Raw genomic sequence first — 20,913 nt, 5'->3', positions numbered from 1 at the left:
GGAAGAAAAAGCTGATGGACGGACTGAGAATTGGGAACAACAGACTGATGGCGAAAGAACTGGGTAACAATGAAATGGTCGTCTCATTCATTAATCTGCCCACTTACATAGAGGATGAGGAAATATTGGCAAAACTACAGGACTGGGGAGTCACTGCGGTCTCGTCCATTAAGAGGAGGATGTGGCCAGGGACGGACATCGCTGATGGGACGAGGTTTTTAAAGGTCCGTTTCACAGACGCTGTGAAATCATTGCCATATTCCACTAAGTTTGAGACGGTAAGCGGAGCGGAGCACTTCCGCGTCATCCATGACAGGCAAGTTAAAGTTTGCCGCTTGTGTATACAGCCTGGCCACATTGTCAGAGACTGTCCCACTTTTATTTGTTTTAAATGTGGGAAACAGGGGCATTACGCACGAGAGTGTGATGCGGAGGGGAAATGTGCTCTGTGCAAAGAAAAGATCTCCCTGTGTGTGTGTGGAGAGCCGGGGGAGGACGCCGAAGAGCCGTCATACTCCGACGTCTCTGACGAGGAGGAGAGAGAGGCGGAGGACGGCGCCGATACGGGGAGAGAGGAGGATGGACGGAGAGGCGGCGTCGAGAGGGAGGAGCCGGGAATGACCGGAGAGACCCACGAGGAGGGAAACCGTGACTGTGGGGAATCGAGAGGAGACGAAGGAGGGAGAGACTCTGATAATCCAGCACCACAAAATCCAGACAATTATGCTGGCTTTGGAAGGCTGGCAGCAAATGAAAAAGACGGGAAAGCTGTGTCGGACGGGACTGAGGGCGAGGAGGGGATGGACGTCAGCGCAGAGACCATCAGACAGCTGAAGAGAAAGAAGAGGGCGAAGGAAAAGGAGAAGATGAAGGTTAAAAAGTAGAGGTATGGCTGCTGCTCTGCTATTCTTTTTTGTTTTATGCCTTATGTTGCATATTGCTTCGTTTAACTGTAACGGTCTAAGAGGAAAAACGAAAGCGGAGTTGGTATTTAATGCCATAAAAGCAGAAGTACTGTGCCTGCAAGAGACTCACTGGACTGACGAAGTTTTTAAAGATATCAGCTCACTGTGGAGAGGCAAAATTATTGCAAATAATATGAGTCACAGAGCATGTGGTGTTGCTATCTTGGTAAAAGAGGAGACATTGACTGACATACAGGTAGTCCACAAAGATGACAAAGGGAGGTTGCTTGTCATTGAATTTAATTTTTGTAACATTAGGTTTAGATTAATTAATGTCTATGCACCAAATATTGAAAAGGAAAGAAGAGAAATGTTTGATAATTTGAGGACTTTTTGTACTGAGAGATGTATTTTGGTTGGTGATTTTAATTTATGGTGTACAAGGCTGGATGGGTCCAGCAGTGTTAATTTCAGAAACGATACTTCAAGGAGTGTTTTATTTGATGTTATGAATAAGGAAGATTTAGTTGATGTATGGAGGGATATGTATCCAAACAGGAGAGAATACTCAAGAAAGCAAATGGTTTTGGGAAAAGTGAAACAAAGCAGAATAGATTTAGTTTTGATTAAAAGAAATATTTTGAGTTGGGTTTTGAATGTAAAATATAAGTTTTTGGGTTTAAGTGATCATGCTGCTTTAACTTTTGGTTTTGGGGTGAGATGTGAAGGGAGGGGAGGGGGGGTTTGGTGTTTAAACTCTTGTTTGTTAAAAGAGGAGGAATATAGAAAAATTATTTCAAGACTTATAAAAAATGAGCAAGAAAATACTTTATTTGAAGACGATGTTTGTTTATGGTGGGAACAGATGAAGAATAAAATAAAAAGAACAAGTATTAGATTTGCAAAAAAGAGGAACTTTGTGAAAAAGAAAGAGGAAAATGAAGTGAAAGAAAAATTAATAAAAGAGCTGGAAAGACTGGAGGAGGATCCGAATCGGGATAGGACATACTTTATGAAATTAGAAGGTGAGATAGAATATTATGAGAGAGAAAAATATGAGGGAGCAGTTATCAGAAGTAGGGCTCAGTATGCAGTTGAGGGAGAAAAGTGTACAAACTTCTTTCTCAACTTGGAGAAAAGTAAACAGGTAAAGTCTTATATAACGGAGCTAGAAAGTGAGAATGGAGAGAGAGTGACAGATTTTGTAGGCATTTTGGAGGTAGTGGAAGCTTTTTATGCAAAACTGTTTCAAAAGGAAGGTATAGTGCAGGAATGTGTGGATGAGATATTAGATACTGTTGATGCCAGAATATCAGATGAAAGTAAACAAATGTGTGACGATGATTTGACAATTGATGAAATTAAAATAGCTATAGAGCAAATGAAATCCAGCAAGAGTCCAGGTTCAGATGGCCTGACACATGAATTTTATAAGGTTTTTTCTGATATATTGGTGCCAATACTGTTGAAAGTGTATAAGTGTATGGAGGAAAGGAAAACGGTTCCAGAGTCAATGACAACAGGGGTTATTACTATCTTGTTTAAAAAAAGAGGGAGTCCGTTTAAATTAGAAAATTACAGGCCTTTAAGTCTGTTGAACTCGGACTACAAGATTTTAACAAAAGCTTTAGCCAATAGATTGAGGGACGTGGTAGGAGAAATAATAGCACCAACACAAGCTTATAGTATACCAGGTAGGGACATCACTGATGTCATATGTACAATTAGAGATGTAGTCAATAGTATGAATAATGATGGTGAGGGTGGTCTAGTCCTGAATTTAGACTTAAATAAAGCTTTTGATAGGGTTGAACATGGGTATTTAGAACAGGTTTTGGGCAAATTTGGTTTTGGGGATAGGTTTGTTAATTGGATAATGTTGCTATATGCAAATGCTAAAAGTTGTGTGAAAATAAATGGTATGCTCACTGATGTTTTCCCAGTACAACGGTCAGTCAGACAAGGCTGTCCTCTTTCAGCCTTGCTCTATTCTTTAGCAGCAGAACCATTGGCAACACTATGTAAAAAAGACATTTCTTTACAAAGCATTCAAATACCATATAGCACAAATAGTCTAATTCATCAATTTGCTGACGATACAACCTTTACTGTCAGAACCATAGAAAGTGTAAAAGGAATAATGAAACATGTTGAAACATATGGGAGAGCATCAGGAGCAAAAGTAAACATAGAAAAATCAGAAATTATGTGTGTAGGGCATACAAATCCAGAAGAGTGTGAAATTCCTTTAAAGATAACGAGAGACTTCATTAAAATATTGGGTGTGAACATAGGAGTACAGAGTAAGGAAGCGAGAGATGCCACATGGACTGGTATATTGAATAAAGTTAAACAATTATTAAATTTGTGGTCTATGAGAGGGCTGCGATTAAAAGGTAAGGTTGTAGTCATTAACTCATTGCTTCTATCAAAATTTAATTATGTGATGGGAGCTCTAGATCTCCCTGAGTGGGTTTTGAATGAGGTGAGAGCTGTAATAAGTAAGTTTCTGTGGAGAGGAAAAGGAGTTAAAATATCTATGAAGACATTAATAGCAGGGTATGGAGAGGGAGGGCTAAAACTGATGGACTTAGATGTTAAACGAAAAGCATTGAGAATAAAGGTGGTTAAAAAATATCTATATGGTAAGGAGGAGTATGGTTGGAAAGGGTTCTTTAAGGATTTTCTGTGTAAAAGTGGAGGATGTGGGGACAGTGGGATCTTTATGAGATTCAGAAAGAATATGTTGGAAAATCTTCCTGTGTTTTATCAAGAGGTATTTCTAGCTTGGGCAGATTTCATTGAGCACCTGAAATATGACTGCAAAACAATAAATCAAATATTAGATCAGCCAGTATTTATGAATCCACAAATAAAAAACAGTGGGAATGTTTTGTATGACAAAGTTTTCATACAAGCAGGATTAAAACAAGTGAGAGATTTTGCTTATGAGTATGTGCCTGGCTTCTTGCCAAATAGAGCCATTTTTGACAGTGTTGTGGAGATAGACGAGGAGGTAGGTAGAACTAAGGTGGATAATGTGATTAAGTGCATAAAAGGAAGCTTACCGGATATATGGATTAAAACAATAGAGAGGGAAACAGTTCAGGTAGGAAAGAGTGAGCTACCAGATCTGTACATTGATCAGATTGATGGGAAAATGCTCTTTAATAAAATAAAAGTAAAGATGTTGTACACGTTGATGCTGATGAAAGAAATCAAGACCCCAGCATCAGAAAATGTTTGGTTGAAGGTATTTCAGGATCTGAATGTGAAAGAAATTTGGAAAAATTTACATGTCAAGTACAATAGCATAGACTGTGAAAATTTGGACTTCAAACTCAGACATAACAGAATATACACGAATGTGGTCATTCACCAAATTAATAAAAATGTAGATCGGTTTTGTGATGTTTGTAAATCAGATCCTGAAACACTGATGCATTTGTTTTTTGAATGCAAGGAATTAAAGAACTTTCAATTGAAACTAATAACCCTGATCAAAAACAATTGGAAATTAGATCTGATAGCGAATGATTGGAAGAAAGTTTTCTTTTTTGGTTCAAGTAAAACATCAAAAACTGTGAATGTTAATTTGTTTAATTTTGTATTAAGTCATGCTAGATATGCAGTATGGCTAAGGAGAAATTTAGCACATTTTGAAGGGAAGAGGATAGAAGTGTTAGCTTTGTTTGTATCGGTATTAAGGAAAGATGTTGCTTTGCGATGGAACTTTTTGAGTAGGAGTTTGTTTGAGGAGTTTTTTGTGCAAGGCAGTAGCCTTATTTCTATTGATGATGGAGGTAGATTTCATATTAATTTATGATTTTTATCCTTTGTGCTTTGTTTTGTTGTTAATGTGTATGTATATGTAAATATTGTGTTCTGAAAAGCTTTGTATATTTTCATAATAAAAGAAAAAAAAAAAAAAAAAAGCACGCCCGATCTCATCCGATCTCGGAAGCTAAGCAGGGTCGGGCCTGGTTAGTACTTGGATGGGAGACCGCTTGGGAATACCAGGTGCTGTAAGCTTTTTCACTTTTCTGTGCAAACAACAGAGGACGCTGCTGCTTCAGTAAACAGCACTGACTGTGCCACTGCTCAACTGTCAATCACTGTGCAGACAGTTCAGCTCACAGTGCACAAACCACACTTTCATATTATCACATTACACAGTTGACAAGTTGAGAGAAAGAAAGAAAGAAAGAAAGTCAAGCAAAGACACCCGCGCTTGACATACACAGCCATGTCTGTGATGGTGTGGATCATCATGTATAAAGGGGGTAGTTGTCACTTGCTCTGCGGCTTACGGCCATACCACCCTGAGCACGCACAGAGGAGGAGCACGCCGTACGTTCACGACAGTCAATCAGTCCGTGTTTTTTTGGATCGTTTTCAGCCTTGGTTTTTGCTGGTTTGTAATTTTTTAGTTTAGTATTTAATTTGTGGGTTACATCCCCCGACAGCTTTTGCTGTCTGGGGGACTCTTTGTGTTTAAAAAATCATTCAAATGGATCCAACGGTGACAGACAAAGGAACGGAAAAGACGACGGAGAAGAGAATGCCCGCGAGTGCGGAAAAACAGAAGAAAATGTACGAAAAGAGACTGACAATCATGTTGGAAATAGAAGGAGAGGAGAGAACAACGATGATGGACATGCTGAGAAAAGTGAGGGCGGAGTGTGGAGAAGTGCTTGGCTGCCGTTTTAAGACGCCAAAGTCATACGAGCTGACGATGAAAGAGGAAAGCGGGAAGAAAAAGCTGATGGACGGACTGAGAATTGGGAACAACAGACTGATGGCGAAAGAACTGGGTAACAATGAAATGGTCGTCTCATTCATTAATCTGCCCACTTACATAGAGGATGAGGAAATATTGGCAAAACTACAGGACTGGGGAGTCACTGCGGTCTCGTCCATTAAGAGGAGGATGTGGCCAGGGACGGACATCGCTGATGGGACGAGGTTTTTAAAGGTCCGTTTCACAGACGCTGTGAAATCATTGCCATATTCCACTAAGTTTGAGACGGTAAGCGGAGCGGAGCACTTCCGCGTCATCCATGACAGGCAAGTTAAAGTTTGCCGCTTGTGTATACAGCCTGGCCACATTGTCAGAGACTGTCCCACTTTTATTTGTTTTAAATGTGGGAAACAGGGGCATTACGCACGAGAGTGTGATGCGGAGGGGAAATGTGCTCTGTGCAAAGAAAAGATCTCCCTGTGTGTGTGTGGAGAGCCGGGGGAGGACGCCGAAGAGCCGTCATACTCCGACGTCTCTGACGAGGAGGAGAGAGAGGCGGAGGACGGCGCCGATACGGGGAGAGAGGAGGATGGACGGAGAGGCGGCGTCGAGAGGGAGGAGCCGGGAATGACCGGAGAGACCCACGAGGAGGGAAACCGTGACTGTGGGGAATCGAGAGGAGACGAAGGAGGGAGAGACTCTGATAATCCAGCACCACAAAATCCAGACAATTATGCTGGCTTTGGAACGCGGGCAGCAAATGAAAAAGACGGGAAAGCTGTGTCGGACGGGTCTGAGGGCGAGGAGGGGATGGACGTCAGCGCAGAGACCATCAGACAGCTGAAGAGAAAGAAGAGGGCGAAGGAAAAGGAGAAGATGAAGGTTAAAAAGTAGAGGTATGGCTGCTGCTCTGCTATTCTTTTTTGTTTTATGCCTTATGTTGCATATTGCTTCGTTTAACTGTAACGGTCTAAGAGGAAAAACGAAAGCGGAGTTGGTATTTAATGCCATAAAAGCAGAAGTACTGTGCCTGCAAGAGACTCACTGGACTGACGAAGTTTTTAAAGATATCAGCTCACTGTGGAGAGGCAAAATTATTGCAAATAATATGAGTCACAGAGCATGTGGTGTTGCTATCTTGGTAAAAGAGGAGACATTGACTGACATACAGGTAGTCCACAAAGATGACAAAGGGAGGTTGCTTGTCATTGAATTTAATTTTTGTAACATTAGGTTTAGATTAATTAATGTCTATGCACCAAATATTGAAAAGGAAAGAAGAGAAATGTTTGATAATTTGAGGACTTTTTGTACTGAGAGATGTATTTTGGTTGGTGATTTTAATTTATGGTGTACAAGGCTGGATGGGTCCAGCAGTGTTAATTTCAGAAACGATACTTCAAGGAGTGTTTTATTTGATGTTATGAATAAGGAAGATTTAGTTGATGTATGGAGGGATATGTATCCAAACAGGAGAGAATACTCAAGAAAGCAAATGGTTTTGGGAAAAGTGAAACAAAGCAGAATAGATTTAGTTTTGATTAAAAGAAATATTTTGAGTTGGGTCTTGAATGTAAAATATAAGTTTTTGGGTTTAAGTGATCATGCTGCTTTAACTTTTGGTTTTGGGGTGAGATGTGAAGGGAGGGGAGGGGGGGTTTGGTGTTTAAACTCTTGTTTGTTAAAAGAGGAGGAATATAGAAAAATTATTTCAAGACTTATAAAAAATGAGCAAGAAAATACTTTATTTGAAGACGATGTTTGTTTATGGTGGGAACAGATGAAGAATAAAATAAAAAGAACAAGTATTAGATTTGCAAAAAAGAGGAACTTTGTGAAAAAGAAAGAGGAAAATGAAGTGAAAGAAAAATTAATAAAAGAGCTGGAAAGACTGGAGGAGGATCCGAATCGGGATAGGACATACTTTATGAAATTAGAAGGTGAGATAGAATATTATGAGAGAGAAAAATATGAGGGAGCAGTTATCAGAAGTAGGGCTCAGTATGCAGTTGAGGGAGAAAAGTGTACAAACTTCTTTCTCAACTTGGAGAAAAGTAAACAGGTAAAGTCTTATATAACGGAGCTAGAAAGTGAGAATGGAGAGAGAGTGACAGATTTTGTAGGCATTTTGGAGGTAGTGGAAGCTTTTTATGCAAAACTGTTTCAAAAGGAAGGTATAGTGCAGGAATGTGTGGATGAGATATTAGATACTGTTGATGCCAGAATATCAGATGAAAGTAAACAAATGTGTGACGATGATTTGACAATTGATGAAATTAAAATAGCTATAGAGCAAATGAAATCCAGCAAGAGTCCAGGTTCAGATGGCCTGACACATGAATTTTATAAGGTTTTTTCTGATATATTGGTGCCAATACTGTTGAAAGTGTATAAGTGTATGGAGGAAAGGAAAACGGTTCCAGAGTCAATGGCAACAGGGGTTATTACTATCTTGTTTAAAAAAAGAGGGAGTCCGTTTAAATTAGAAAATTACAGGCCTTTAAGTCTGTTGAACTCGGACTACAAGATTTTAACAAAAGCTTTAGCCAATAGATTGAGGGACGTGGTAGGAGAAATAATAGCACCAACACAAGCTTATAGTATACCAGGTAGGGACATCACTGATGTCATATGTACAATTAGAGATGTAGTCAATAGTATGAATAATGATGGTGAGGGTGGTCTAGTCCTGAATTTAGACTTAAATAAAGCTTTTGATAGGGTTGAACATGGGTATTTAGAACAGGTTTTGGGCAAATTTGGTTTTGGGGATAGGTTTGTTAATTGGATAATGTTGCTATATGCAAATGCTAAAAGTTGTGTGAAAATAAATGGTATGCTCACTGATGTTTTCCCAGTACAACGGTCAGTCAGACAAGGCTGTCCTCTTTCAGCCTTGCTCTATTCTTTAGCAGCAGAACCATTGGCAACACTATGTAAAAAAGACATTTCTTTACAAAGCATTCAAATACCATATAGCACAAATAGTCTAATTCATCAATTTGCTGACGATACAACCTTTACTGTCAGAACCATAGAAAGTGTAAAAGGAATAATGAAACATGTTGAAACATATGGGAGAGCATCAGGAGCAAAAGTAAACATAGAAAAATCAGAAATTATGTGTGTAGGGCATACAAATCCAGAAGAGTGTGAAATTCCTTTAAAGATAACGAGAGACTTCATTAAAATATTGGGTGTGAACATAGGAGTACAGAGTAAGGAAGCGAGAGATGCCACATGGACTGGTATATTGAATAAAGTTAAACAATTATTAAATTTGTGGTCTATGAGAGGGCTGCGATTAAAAGGTAAGGTTGTAGTCATTAACTCATTGCTTCTATCAAAATTTAATTATGTGATGGGAGCTCTAGATCTCCCTGAGTGGGTTTTGAATGAGGTGAGAGCTGTAATAAGTAAGTTTCTGTGGAGAGGAAAAGGAGTTAAAATATCTATGAAGACATTAATAGCAGGGTATGGAGAGGGAGGGCTAAAACTGATGGACTTAGATGTTAAACGAAAAGCATTGAGAATAAAGGTGGTTAAAAAATATCTATATGGTAAGGAGGAGTATGGTTGGAAAGGGTTCTTTAAGGATTTTCTGTGTAAAAGTGGAGGATGTGGGGACAGTGGGATCTTTATGAGATTCAGAAAGAATATGTTGGAAAATCTTCCTGTGTTTTATCAAGAGGTATTTCTAGCTTGGGCAGATTTCATTGAGCACCTGAAATATGACTGCAAAACAATAAATCAAATATTAGATCAGCCAGTATTTATGAATCCACAAATAAAAAACAGTGGGAATGTTTTGTATGACAAAGTTTTCATACAAGCAGGATTAAAACAAGTGAGAGATTTTGCTTATGAGTATGTGCCTGGCTTCTTGCCAAATAGAGCCATTTTTGACAGTGTTGTGGAGATAGACGAGGAGGTAGGTAGAACTAAGGTGGATAATGTGATTAAGTGCATAAAAGGAAGCTTACCGGATATATGGATTAAAACAATAGAGAGGGAAACAGTTCAGGTAGGAAAGAGTGAGCTACCAGATCTGTACATTGATCAGATTGATGGGAAAATGCTCTTTAATAAAATAAAAGTAAAGATGTTGTACACGTTGATGCTGATGAAAGAAATCAAGACCCCAGCATCAGAAAATGTTTGGTTGAAGGTATTTCAGGATCTGAATGTGAAAGAAATTTGGAAAAATTTACATGTCAAGTACAATAGCATAGACTGTGAAAATTTGGACTTCAAACTCAGACATAACAGAATATACACGAATGTGGTCATTCACCAAATTAATAAAAATGTAGATCGGTTTTGTGATGTTTGTAAATCAGATCCTGAAACACTGATGCATTTGTTTTTTGAATGCAAGGAATTAAAGAACTTTCAATTGAAACTAATAACCCTGATCAAAAACAATTGGAAATTAGATCTGATAGCGAATGATTGGAAGAAAGTTTTCTTTTTTGGTTCAAGTAAAACATCAAAAACTGTGAATGTTAATTTGTTTAATTTTGTATTAAGTCATGCTAGATATGCAGTATGGCTAAGGAGAAATTTAGCACATTTTGAAGGGAAGAGGATAGAAGTGTTAGCTTTGTTTGTATCGGTATTAAGGAAAGATGTTGCTTTGCGATGGAACTTTTTGAGTAGGAGTTTGTTTGAGGAGTTTTTTGTGCAAGGCAGTAGCCTTATTTCTATTGATGATGGAGGTAGATTTCATATTAATTTATGATTTTTATCCTTTGTGCTTTGTTTTGTTGTTAATGTGTATGTATATGTAAATATTGTGTTCTGAAAAGCTTTGTATATTTTCATAATAAAAGAAAAAAAAAAAAAAAAAAAAAAAAAAAGCACGCCCGATCTCGTCCGATCTCGGAAGCTAAGCAGGGTCGGGCCTGGTTAGTACTTGGATGGGAGACCGCCTGGGAATACCAGGTGCTGTAAGCTTTTTCACTTTTCTGTGCAAACAACAGAGGACGCTGCTGCTTCAGTAAACAGCACTGACTGTGCCACTGCTCAACTGTCAATCACTGTGCAGACAGTTCAGCTCACAGTGCACAAACCACACTTTCATATTATCACATTACACAGTTGACAAGTTGAGAGAAAGAAAGAAAGAAAGAAAGTCAAGCAAAGACACCCGCGCTTGACATACACAGCCATGTCTGTGATGGTGTGGATCATCATGTATAAAGGGGGTAGTTGTCACTTGCTCTGCGGCTTACGGCCATACCACCCTGAGCACGCCCGATCTCGGAAGCTAAGCAGGGTCGGGCCTGGTTAGTACTTGAATGGGAGACCGCCTGGGAATACCAGGTGCTGTAAGCTTTTTCACTTTTCTGTGCAAACAACAGAGGACGCTGCTGCTTCAGTAAACAGCACTGACTGTGCCACTGCTCAACTGGCAGTCACTGTGCAGACAGTTCAGCTCACAGTGCACAAACCACACTTTCATATTATAACATTACACAGTTGACAAGTTGAGAGAAAGAAAGAAAGAAAGAAAGTCGAGCAAAGACACCCGCGCTTGACATACACAGCCATGTCTGTGATGGTGTGGATCATCATGTATAAAGGGGGTAGTTGTCACTTGCTCTGCGGCTTACGGCCATACCACCCTGAGCACGCCCGATCTCGTCAGATCTCGGAAGCTAAGCAGGGTCGGGCCTGGTTAGTACTTGGATCGGAGACCGCCTGGGAATACCAGGTGCTGTAAGCTTTTTCACTTTTCTGTGCAAACAACAGAGGACGCTGCTGCTTCAGTAAACAGCACTGACTGTGCCACTGCTCAACTGTCAATCACTGTGCAGACAGTTCAGCTCACAGTGCACAAACCACACTTTCATATTATCACATTACACAGTTGACAAGTTGAGAGAAAGAAAGAAAGAAAGAAAGTCGAGCAAAGACACCCGCGCTTGACATACACAGCCATGTCTGTGATGGTGTGGATCATCATGTATAAAGGGGGTAGTTGTCACTTGCTCTGCGGCTTACGGCCATACCACCCTGAGCACGCCCGATCTCGTCCGATCTCGGAAGCTAAGCAGGGTCGGGCCTGGTTAGTACTTGGATGGGAGACCGCCTGGGAATACCAGGTGCTGTAAGCTTTTTCACTTTTCTGTGCAAACAACAGAGGACGCTGCTGCTTCAGTAAACAGCACTGACTGTGCCACTGCTCAACTGTCAATCACTGTGCAGACTGTTCAGCTCACAGTGCACAAACCACACTTTCATATTATCACATTACACAGTTGACAAGTTGAGAGAAAGAAAGAAAGAAAGAAAGTCAAGCAAAGACACCCGCGCTTGACATACACAGCCATGTGTGTGATGGTGTGGATCATCATGTATAAAGGGGGTAGTTGTCACTTGCTCTGCGGCTTACGGCCATACCACCCTGAGCACGCCCGATCTCGTCAGATCTCGGAAGCTAAGCAGGGTCGGGCCTGGTTAGTACTTGGATGGGAGACCGCCTGGGAATACCAGGTGCTGTAAGCTTTTTCACTTTTCTGTGCAAACAACAGAGGACGCTGCTGCTTCAGTAAACAGCACTGACTGTGCCACTGCTCAACTGTCAATCACTGTGCAGACAGTTCAGCTCACAGTGCACAAACCACACTTTCATATTATCACATTACACAGTTGACAAGTTGAGAGAAAGAAAGAAAGAAAGAAAGTCGAGCAAAGACACCCGCGCTTGACATACACAGCCATGTCTGTGATGGTGTGGATCATCATGTATAAAGGGGGTAGTTGTCACTTTCTCTGCGGCTTACGGCCATACCACCCTGAGCACGCCCGATCTCGTCCGATCTAGGAAGCTAAGCAGGGTCGGGCCTGGTTAGTACTTGGATGGGAGACCGCCTGGGAATACCAGGTGCTGTAAGCTTTTTCACTTTTCTGTGCAAACAACAGAGGACGCTGCTGCTTCAGTAAACAGCACTGACTGTGCCACTGCTCAACTGTCAATCACTGTGCAGACAGTTCAGCTCACAGTGCACAAACCACACTTTCATATTATCACATTACACAGTTGACAAGTTGACAAGTTGAGAGAAAGAAAGAAAGAAAGAAAGTCAAGCAAAGACACCCGCGCTTGACATACACAGCCATGTCTGTGATGGTGTGGATCATCATGTATAAAGGGGGTAGTTGTCACTTGCTCTGCGGCTTACGGCCATACCACCCTGAGCACGCCCGATCTCGTCCGATCTCGGAAGCTAAGCAGGGTCGGGCCTGGTTAGTACTTGGATGGGAGACCGCCTGGGAATACCAGGTGCTGTAAGCTTTTTCACTTTTCTGTGCAAACAACAGAGGACGCTGCTGCTTCAGTAAACAGCACTGACTGTGCCACTGCTCAACTGTCAATCACTGTGCAGACAGTTCAGCTCACAGTGCACAAACCACACTTTCATATTATCACATTACACAGTTGACAAGTTGAGAGAAAGAAAGAAAGAAAGAAAGTCGAGCAAAGACACCCGCGCTTGACATACACAGCCATGTCTGTGATGGTGTGGATCATCATGTATAAAGGGGGTAGTTGTCACTTTCTCTGCGGCTTACGGCCATACCACCCTGAGCACGCCCGATCTCGTCCGATCTAGGAAGCTAAGCAGGGTCGGGCCTGGTTAGTACTTGGATGGGAGACCGCCTGGGAATACCAGGTGCTGTAAGCTTTTTCACTTTTCTGTGCAAACAACAGAGGACGCTGCTGCTTCAGTAAACAGCACTGACTGTGCCACTGCTCAACTGTCAATCACTGTGCAGACAGTTCAGCTCACAGTGCACAAACCACACTTTCATATTATCACATTACACAGTTGACAAGTTGACAAGTTGAGAGAAAGAAAGAAAGAAAGAAAGTCAAGCAAAGACACCCGCGCTTGACATACACAGCCATGTCTGTGATGGTGTGGATCATCATGTATAAAGGGGGTAGTTGTCACTTGCTCTCCGGCTTACGGCCATACCACCCTGAGCACGCCCGATCTCGTCCGATCTCGGAAGCTAAGCAGGGTCGGGCCTGGTTAGTACTTGGATGGGAGACCGCCTGGGAATACCAGGTGCTGTAAGCTTTTTCACTTTTCTGTGCAAACAACAGAGGACGCTGCTGCTTCAGTAAACAGCACTGACTGTGCCACTGCTCAACTGTCAATCACTGTGCAGACAGTTCAGCTCACAGTGCACAAACCACACTTTCATATTATCACATTACACAGTTGACAAGTTGAGAGAAAGAAAGAAAGAAAGAAAGTCGAGCAAAGACACCCGCGCTTGACATACACAGCCATGTCTGTGATGGTGTGGATCATCATGTATAAAGGGGGTAGTTGTCACTTTCTCTGCGGCTTACGGCCATACCACCCTGAGCACGCCCGATCTCGTCCGATCTCGGAAGCTAAGCAGGGTCGGGCCTGGTTAGTACTTGGATGGGAGACCGCCTGGGAATACCAGGTGCTGTAAGCTTTTTCACTTTTCTGTGCAAACAACAGAGGACGCTGCTGCTTCAGTAAACAGCACTGACTGTGCCACTGCTCAACTGTCAATCACTGTGCAGACAGTTCAGCTCACAGTGCACAAACCACACTTTCATATTATCACATTACACAGTTGACAAGTTGACAAGTTGAGAGAAAGAAAGAAAGAAAGAAAGTCAAGCAAAGACACCCGCGCTTGACATACACAGCCATGTCTGTGATGGTGTGGATCATCATGTATAAAGGGGGTAGTTGTGACTTGCTCTGCGGCTTACGGCCATACCACCCTGAGCACGCCCGATCTCGTCCGATCTCGGAAGCTAAGCAGGGTCGGGCCTGGTTAGTACTTGGATGGGAGACCGCCTGGGAATACCAGGTGCTGTAAGCTTTTTCACTTTTCTGTGCAAACAACAGAGGACGCTGCTGCTTCAGTAAACAGCACTGACTGTGCCACTGCTCAACTGTCAATCACTGTGCAGACAGTTCAGCTCACAGTGCACAAACCACACTTTCATATTATCACATTACACAGTTGACAAGTTGAGAGAAAGAAAGAAAGAAAGAAAGTCAAGCAAAGACACCCGCGCTTGACATACACAGCCATGTCTGTGATGGTGTGGATCATCATGTATAAAGGGGGTAGTTGTCACTTGCTCTGCGGCTTACGGCCATACCACCCTGAGCACGCCCGATCTCGTCCGATCTCGGAAGCTAAGCAGGGTCGGGCCTGGTTAGTACTTGAATGGGAGACCGCCTGGGAATACCAGGTGCTGTAAGCTTTTTCACTTTTCTGTGCAAACAACAGAGGACGCTGCTGCTTCAGTAAACAGCACTGACTGTGCCACTGCTCAACTGTCAATCACTGTGCAGACAGTTCAGCTCACAGTGCACAAACCACACTTTCATATTATCACATTACACAGTTGACAAGTTGAGAGAAAGAAAGAAAGAAAGAAAGTCGAGCAAAGACACCCGCGCTTGACATACACAGCCATGTCTGTGATGGTGTGGATCATCATGTATAAAGGGGGTAGTTGTCACTTTCTCTGCGGCTTACGGCCATACCACCCTGAGCACGCCCGATCTCGTCCGATCTAGGAAGCTAAGCAGGGTCGGGCCTGGTTAGTACTTGGATGGGAGACCGCCTGGGAATACCAGGTGCTGTAAGCTTTTTCACTTTTCTGTGCAAACAACAGAGGACGCTGCTGCTTCAGTAAACAGCACTGACTGTGCCACTGCTCAACTGTCAATCACTGTGCAGACAGTTCAGCTCACAGTGCACAAACCACACTTTCATATTATCACATTACACAGTTGACAAGTTGACAAGTTGAGAGAAAGAAAGAAAGAAAGAAAGTCAAGCAAAGACACCCGCGCTTGACATACACAGCCATGTCTGTGATGGTGTGGATCATCATGTATAAAGGGGGTAGTTGTCACTTGCTCTCCGGCTTACGGCCATACCACCCTGAGCACGCCTGATCTCGTCCGATCTCGGAAGCTAAGCAGGGTCGGGCCTGGTTAGTACTTGGATGGGAGACCGCCTGGGAATACCAGGTGCTGTAAGCTTTTTCACTTTTCTGTGCAAACAACAGAGGACGCTGCTGCTTCAGTAAACAGCACTGACTGTGCCACTGCTCAACTGTCAATCACTGTGCAGACAGTTCAGCTCACAGTGCACAAATCACACTTTCATATTATCACATTACACAGTTGACAAGTTGAGAGAAAGAAAGAAAGAAAGAAAGTCGAGCAAAGACACCCGCGCTTGACATACACAGCCATGTCTGTGATGGTGTGGATCATCATGTATAAAGGGGGTAGTTGTCACTTGCTCTGCGGCTTACGGCCATACCACCCTGAGCACGCCCGATCTCATCCGATCTCGGAAGCTAAGCAGGGTCGGGCCTGGTTAGTACTTGGATGGGAGACCGCTTGGGAATACCAGGTGCTGTAAGCTTTTTCACTTTTCTGTGCAAACAACAGAGGACGCTGCTGCTTCAGTAAACAGCACTGACTGTGCCACTGCTCAACTGTCAATCACTGTGCAGACAGTTCAGCTCACAGTGCACAAACCACACTTTCATATTATCACATTACACAGTTGACAAGTTGAGAGAAAGAAAGAAAGAAAGAAAGTCAAGCAAAGACACCCGCGCTTGACATACACAGCCATGTCTGTGATGGTGTGGATCATCATGTATAAAGGGGGTAGTTGTCACTTGCTCTGCGGCTTACGGCCATACCACCCTGAGCACGCCCGATCTCGGAAGCTAAGCAGGGTCGGGCCTGGTTAGTACTTGGATGGGAGACCGCCTGGGAATACCAGGTGCTGTAAGCTTTTTCACTTTTCTGTGCAAACAACAGAGGACGCTGCTGCTTCAGTAAACAGCACTGACTGTGCCACTGCTCAACTGGCAGTCACTGTGCAGACAGTTCAGCTCACAGTGCACAAACCACACTTTCATATTATAACATTACACAGTTGACAAGTTGAGAGAAAGAAAGAAAGAAAGAAAGTCAAGCAAAGACACCCGCGCTTGACATACACAGCCATGTCTGTGATGGTGTGGATCATCATGTATAAAGGGGGTAGTTGTCACTTTCTCTGCGGCTTACGGCCATACCACCCTGAGCACGCCCGATCTCGTCCGATCTCGGAAGCTAAGCAGGGTCGGGCCTGGTTAGTACTTGGATGGGAGACCGCCTGGGAATACCAGGTGCTGTAAGCTTTTTCACTTTTCTGTGCAAACAACAGAGGACGCTGCTGCTTCAGTAAACAGCACTGACTGTGCCACTGCTCAACTGTCAATCACTGTGCAGACAGTTCAGCTCACAGTGCACAAACCACACTTTCATATTATCACATTACACAGTTGACAAGTTGACAAGTTGAGAGAAAGAAAGAAAGAAAGAAAGTCAAGCAAAGACACCCGCGCTTGACATACACAGCCATGTCTGTGATGGTGTGGATCATCATGTATAAAGGGGGTAGTTGTCACTTGCTCTGCGGCTTACGGCCATACCACCCTGAGCACGCCCGATCTCGTCCGATCTCGGAAGCTAAGCAGGGTCGGGCCTGGTTAGTACTTGGATGGGAGACCGCCTGGGAATACCAGGTGCTGTAAGCTTTTTCACTTTTCTGTGCAAACAACAGAGGACGCTGCTGCTTCAGTAAACAGCACTGACTGTGCCACTGCTCAACTGTCAATCACTGTGCAGACAGTTCAGCTCACAGTGCACAAACCACACTTTCATATTATCACATTACACAGTTGACAAGTTGAGAGAAAGAAAGAAAGAAAGAAAGTCGAGCAAAGACACCCGCGCTTGACATACACAGCCATGTCTGTGATGGTGTGGATCATCATGTATAAAGGGGGTAGTTGTCACTTTCTCTGCGGCTTACGGCCATACCACCCTGAGCACGCCCGATCTCGTCCGATCTCGGAAGCTAAGCAGGGTCGGGCCTGGTTAGTACTTGGATGGGAGACCGCCTGGGAATACCAGGTGCTGTAAGCTTTTTCACTTTTCTGTGCAAACAACAGAGGACGCTGCTGCTTCAGTAAACAGCACTGACTGTGCCACTGCTCAACTGTCAATCACTGTGCAGACAGTTCAGCTCACAGTGCACAAACCACACTTTCATATTATCACATTACACAGTTGACAAGTTGAGAGAAAGAAAGAAAGTAAGAAAGTCGAGCAAAGACACCCGCGCTTGACATACACAGCCATGTCTGTGATGGTGTGGATCATCATGTATAAAGGGGGTAGTTGTCACTTGCTCTGCGGCTTACGGCCATACCACCCTGAGCACGTACTGCGCATGTCTGGTGTTACGGCGAGAGTCAGAGAGGAGTGAGACAGAGAGACAGCGTTGGAGCGAGGGAGCGAGTGCTCCCCCCCTCCTTTTTTTTTGAGAATATTTGACTATTGAATGAACTTTTCTTGTTTTTGAGTGAGTGTGTTTTTTGTTTTAGTTATTCCCCCAACAGTTCTCACGCTGTTTGGGGGGATAAAAGTTTGTTTGTCTCTCGTTTTGAATCCCGTTTCGGGATTCTTTTTCGGACGGATAACATGGCGACTGGGACTATCGGGAAGTCGACAGGCATCTTGAGAATGGAAAATGGACTAAGAAACGACAGAAACGATAAAGGAATAAATGAAAAGAAAATGCATTTTGAAAAAAACTTAACAGTACAAGTTGAACTGGTTGGCGAGGAAGCTGTGACAGCGATGGAATTAATGAAATGCATCAGAGAGCTGTGCGGCGGACTTATTGCCTGCAGATTTACTGGTGATAAAAAATATGAAATTACCATGACAAGTGTGTCGGGGAAAGATCGGCTAATGGATGGTTTTAAAATCGGAATGACGAGCGTCATGGGGAGAGAGCTGGCGAATGATCAACTGGTGGTCTCTTTTCTTGGACTTCCTGCATACATCACGGACGAAGAAATTGTGGACAAGTTACATGGTTGGGGAGTTTCAGCTACATCTCCGATTAAGAGGAGAATGTGGCCGGGAACGCACATTGCAGATGGGACAAGGTATGTGAGAGTTAAGTTTAATGACACAGTACAGTCTCTTCCGTATTCGGCAAAATTCAATACAGCGACCGGGTCGGAATATTTTCGTGTTATACATGACAGACAAGTGAAAGTATGTAGAGTGTGTTTACAGTCAGGGCATATTCTCAGAGAATGCCCTGAATTCATGTGTCACAAATGCGGAGTCCAGGGGCATTATGCCAGAGAGTGCGTTAAAGCCGCCAAACGGTGTGAACTATGCCATAATAATCTAGATAATTGTGTGTGCAACATCAGTGAGAATGATGGAGAAATCCAAGATGAGTCTGAGGCAGATTTAGAGGAAAATGGAAGTGCGGAGAGTGAAGAAGAGGAGGAAATGGAGTGCGTAAATGAGACAGTCATGGCTGAAGAGGCTGACTCGCGGAGCGTCAGCGCGGAGCGGCCGGCACGAGCGCGCAAAGAGAGCGCGACAGTGCTCAGCGTTCAGCAGGGGATGGTTGGACATATGCGGTCCACAAAGGACATGTGTGCTGTGATGGGAACGGGGCCTGGAAAAGACCTCGAACCCGTCGAGCTGCCGAGCTCCCAGGAACCGCTTCTCCCCTCAGCCGATAGCGCTCCAGATCCTCTCACTCTCTCTGCGACAGGTTTTCCATCGTCAGCTCCTCAGACAGCAGAATCAGACTCTGAACTGGACATTTTCCAAATAAATCAGATTAGGAAAAAATTAAATTCTGGAAGGCCAGCAAAGAAAAATAAAAAAAGCAAAAGCAAGAGCAAAACATGAGCACAACATTTTTTAAACTCTATGTGATGACGGCTTTCCTTCTCTCTCTCAATGCACGTGGGCTCCGCAGTAGAGAGAAACTAAATGCAATATTAATGTCTGCAAAATGTGATATTTTATGTCTGCAAGAAACTAAGTGGGATGAAAATATTGTCAAATCAGTTCAAAGCTTATGGAAAGGGAATGTTTATGTGGCCAATGGCACTGCATCCTCTCGTGGTGTTGCAATATTATGTAGAGAACATGTGTTCTGTAACATACAGTGTGTTTACAATGATCCTTTAGGCAGATATTTGGTAATTGATGTCATAAAAACTGAGGAGAAATTCAGAATAGTAAATGTTTATGCACCAAATGAGGAAAAAGACAGGAAAGTATTTTTTAAACAACTACTCAAATGGTGTACCACGAAGTGTTTTGTTATAGGAGATTTCAATGTCAGTCTCACTAAAAATGATATATCAAACAATAATGTGTTTAAAGATGATGCCAGTAGGAATACTCTGTATGAGGTGATGGAGACAATGAACCTAGTAGATTTATGGAGAGTCTTACACCCCAACAGAAAAGAATTCTCAAGGCAGCAAATTGTTAAAGGTAAAATGAAAAGATCTAGAATTGATTTATGTTTAATATCACCCCAGATAACTTCAAAAGTTGCATACATAAAATACATTACAAATCCATGGAGTGATCATTCATTCCTGGAGGTTAAGTTGGGAGCTCCAGGGGAATCCAGAAATGGAGGACTCTGGTGCTTTAACAGCAGCCTCCTGGGAGAGAAAAAATTTAATATGAAAATCAGAAGATTGTTGCAGATAATAACTGAAGAATTACCTTTTGTTGAAGATCTCCTTATATGGTGGGAAGAAGTTAAATATAGAATCAAAAAAGCATGTGTAAATTACAGTAAACATAAGAAATGGTTAGAGAATCAAGAAGAGTTAGACATTAGAGGGAAAATAAGAGATGAGTTAGATAAACTAGAAACAAATCCCGATCATGATATGAGTAAGTATATAAATTTAAAAAGCAAACAGGACCTGATAGAAATTAATAGGTGCAGAGGGGCAATGATAAGAAGCAGGGCAAAACATATTATGGAAGGGGAAAAATGCACAGCATATTTTCTAGGTCTAGAAAAGAAAAAACAAGGTAAAGTATTTATCAATGAAATAAAAAATATAGAGGGCAAAACTGTATCAGAAACATCTGAAATATTAGAAACAGTACAGGAATATTATAGAAATCTTTTCTCAAGCAATAATATAGTGGATAAGGAGATGGAGAAAACATTAGACAGTATTCAGTGTAAAATATCAATAGAAGACAAAAACTGGTGTGATTCTCCTATAACTCTAAATGAAGTTTCAGAGGCAATAGACAATCTTAATAAGAATAAAAGTCCAGGTACAGATGGACTGACAGGTGACTTTTATATAGCTTTTAAAGA

General features: G+C 42.4%; 16 non-coding genes and 2 pseudogenes across 16 annotated transcripts; all 18 read left to right on the top strand.

The window, feature by feature from the left end:
• The first annotated feature begins 10,874 nt into the window (after window positions 1-10,874).
• LOC139610341 (5S ribosomal RNA) lies at window positions 10,875-10,983 on the top strand (annotated as a pseudogene).
• Window positions 10,984-11,255: 272 nt separating this feature from the next.
• LOC139610253 (5S ribosomal RNA) lies at window positions 11,256-11,374 on the top strand. The gene has a single exon (XR_011685698.1). It is a non-coding gene; the product is annotated as a 5S ribosomal RNA (ribosomal RNA).
• A 272-nt stretch (window positions 11,375-11,646) lies between these two features.
• LOC139610708 (5S ribosomal RNA) lies at window positions 11,647-11,765 on the top strand. The gene has a single exon (XR_011686012.1). It is a non-coding gene; the product is annotated as a 5S ribosomal RNA (ribosomal RNA).
• Window positions 11,766-12,037: 272 nt separating this feature from the next.
• LOC139610921 (5S ribosomal RNA) lies at window positions 12,038-12,156 on the top strand. The gene has a single exon (XR_011686223.1). It is a non-coding gene; the product is annotated as a 5S ribosomal RNA (ribosomal RNA).
• A 272-nt stretch (window positions 12,157-12,428) lies between these two features.
• Window positions 12,429-12,547, top strand: LOC139610237 (5S ribosomal RNA). The gene has a single exon (XR_011685683.1). It is a non-coding gene; the product is annotated as a 5S ribosomal RNA (ribosomal RNA).
• A 280-nt stretch (window positions 12,548-12,827) lies between these two features.
• LOC139610707 (5S ribosomal RNA) lies at window positions 12,828-12,946 on the top strand. Its single transcript, XR_011686011.1, has one exon. It is a non-coding gene; the product is annotated as a 5S ribosomal RNA (ribosomal RNA).
• A 272-nt stretch (window positions 12,947-13,218) lies between these two features.
• LOC139610236 (5S ribosomal RNA) lies at window positions 13,219-13,337 on the top strand. Its single transcript, XR_011685682.1, has one exon. It is a non-coding gene; the product is annotated as a 5S ribosomal RNA (ribosomal RNA).
• Window positions 13,338-13,617: 280 nt separating this feature from the next.
• LOC139610706 (5S ribosomal RNA) lies at window positions 13,618-13,736 on the top strand. Its single transcript, XR_011686010.1, has one exon. It is a non-coding gene; the product is annotated as a 5S ribosomal RNA (ribosomal RNA).
• A 272-nt stretch (window positions 13,737-14,008) lies between these two features.
• Window positions 14,009-14,127, top strand: LOC139610705 (5S ribosomal RNA). The gene has a single exon (XR_011686009.1). It is a non-coding gene; the product is annotated as a 5S ribosomal RNA (ribosomal RNA).
• A 280-nt stretch (window positions 14,128-14,407) lies between these two features.
• Window positions 14,408-14,526, top strand: LOC139610704 (5S ribosomal RNA). Its single transcript, XR_011686008.1, has one exon. It is a non-coding gene; the product is annotated as a 5S ribosomal RNA (ribosomal RNA).
• A 272-nt stretch (window positions 14,527-14,798) lies between these two features.
• LOC139610054 (5S ribosomal RNA) lies at window positions 14,799-14,917 on the top strand. Its single transcript, XR_011685503.1, has one exon. It is a non-coding gene; the product is annotated as a 5S ribosomal RNA (ribosomal RNA).
• Window positions 14,918-15,189: 272 nt separating this feature from the next.
• LOC139610235 (5S ribosomal RNA) lies at window positions 15,190-15,308 on the top strand. The gene has a single exon (XR_011685681.1). It is a non-coding gene; the product is annotated as a 5S ribosomal RNA (ribosomal RNA).
• Window positions 15,309-15,588: 280 nt separating this feature from the next.
• LOC139610113 (5S ribosomal RNA) lies at window positions 15,589-15,707 on the top strand. The gene has a single exon (XR_011685561.1). It is a non-coding gene; the product is annotated as a 5S ribosomal RNA (ribosomal RNA).
• A 272-nt stretch (window positions 15,708-15,979) lies between these two features.
• On the top strand, window positions 15,980-16,098 carry LOC139610853 (5S ribosomal RNA). The gene has a single exon (XR_011686155.1). It is a non-coding gene; the product is annotated as a 5S ribosomal RNA (ribosomal RNA).
• Window positions 16,099-16,370: 272 nt separating this feature from the next.
• Window positions 16,371-16,479, top strand: LOC139610319 (5S ribosomal RNA; annotated as a pseudogene).
• A 272-nt stretch (window positions 16,480-16,751) lies between these two features.
• LOC139610702 (5S ribosomal RNA) lies at window positions 16,752-16,870 on the top strand. The gene has a single exon (XR_011686006.1). It is a non-coding gene; the product is annotated as a 5S ribosomal RNA (ribosomal RNA).
• Window positions 16,871-17,150: 280 nt separating this feature from the next.
• On the top strand, window positions 17,151-17,269 carry LOC139610701 (5S ribosomal RNA). The gene has a single exon (XR_011686005.1). It is a non-coding gene; the product is annotated as a 5S ribosomal RNA (ribosomal RNA).
• A 272-nt stretch (window positions 17,270-17,541) lies between these two features.
• Window positions 17,542-17,660, top strand: LOC139610700 (5S ribosomal RNA). Its single transcript, XR_011686004.1, has one exon. It is a non-coding gene; the product is annotated as a 5S ribosomal RNA (ribosomal RNA).
• Window positions 17,661-20,913: the final 3,253 nt, after the last annotated feature.

This window comes from Trachinotus anak, unplaced genomic scaffold (genome assembly GCF_046630095.1).
Source record: "Trachinotus anak isolate AG129_WGS33_773 ecotype Australia unplaced genomic scaffold, CSIRO_AGI_Tana_v1 ptg000026l, whole genome shotgun sequence".
Classification (NCBI taxonomy): domain Eukaryota; kingdom Metazoa; phylum Chordata; class Actinopteri; order Carangiformes; family Carangidae; genus Trachinotus; species Trachinotus anak.
This window is presented reverse-complemented; position numbering and strand designations above follow the sequence as displayed.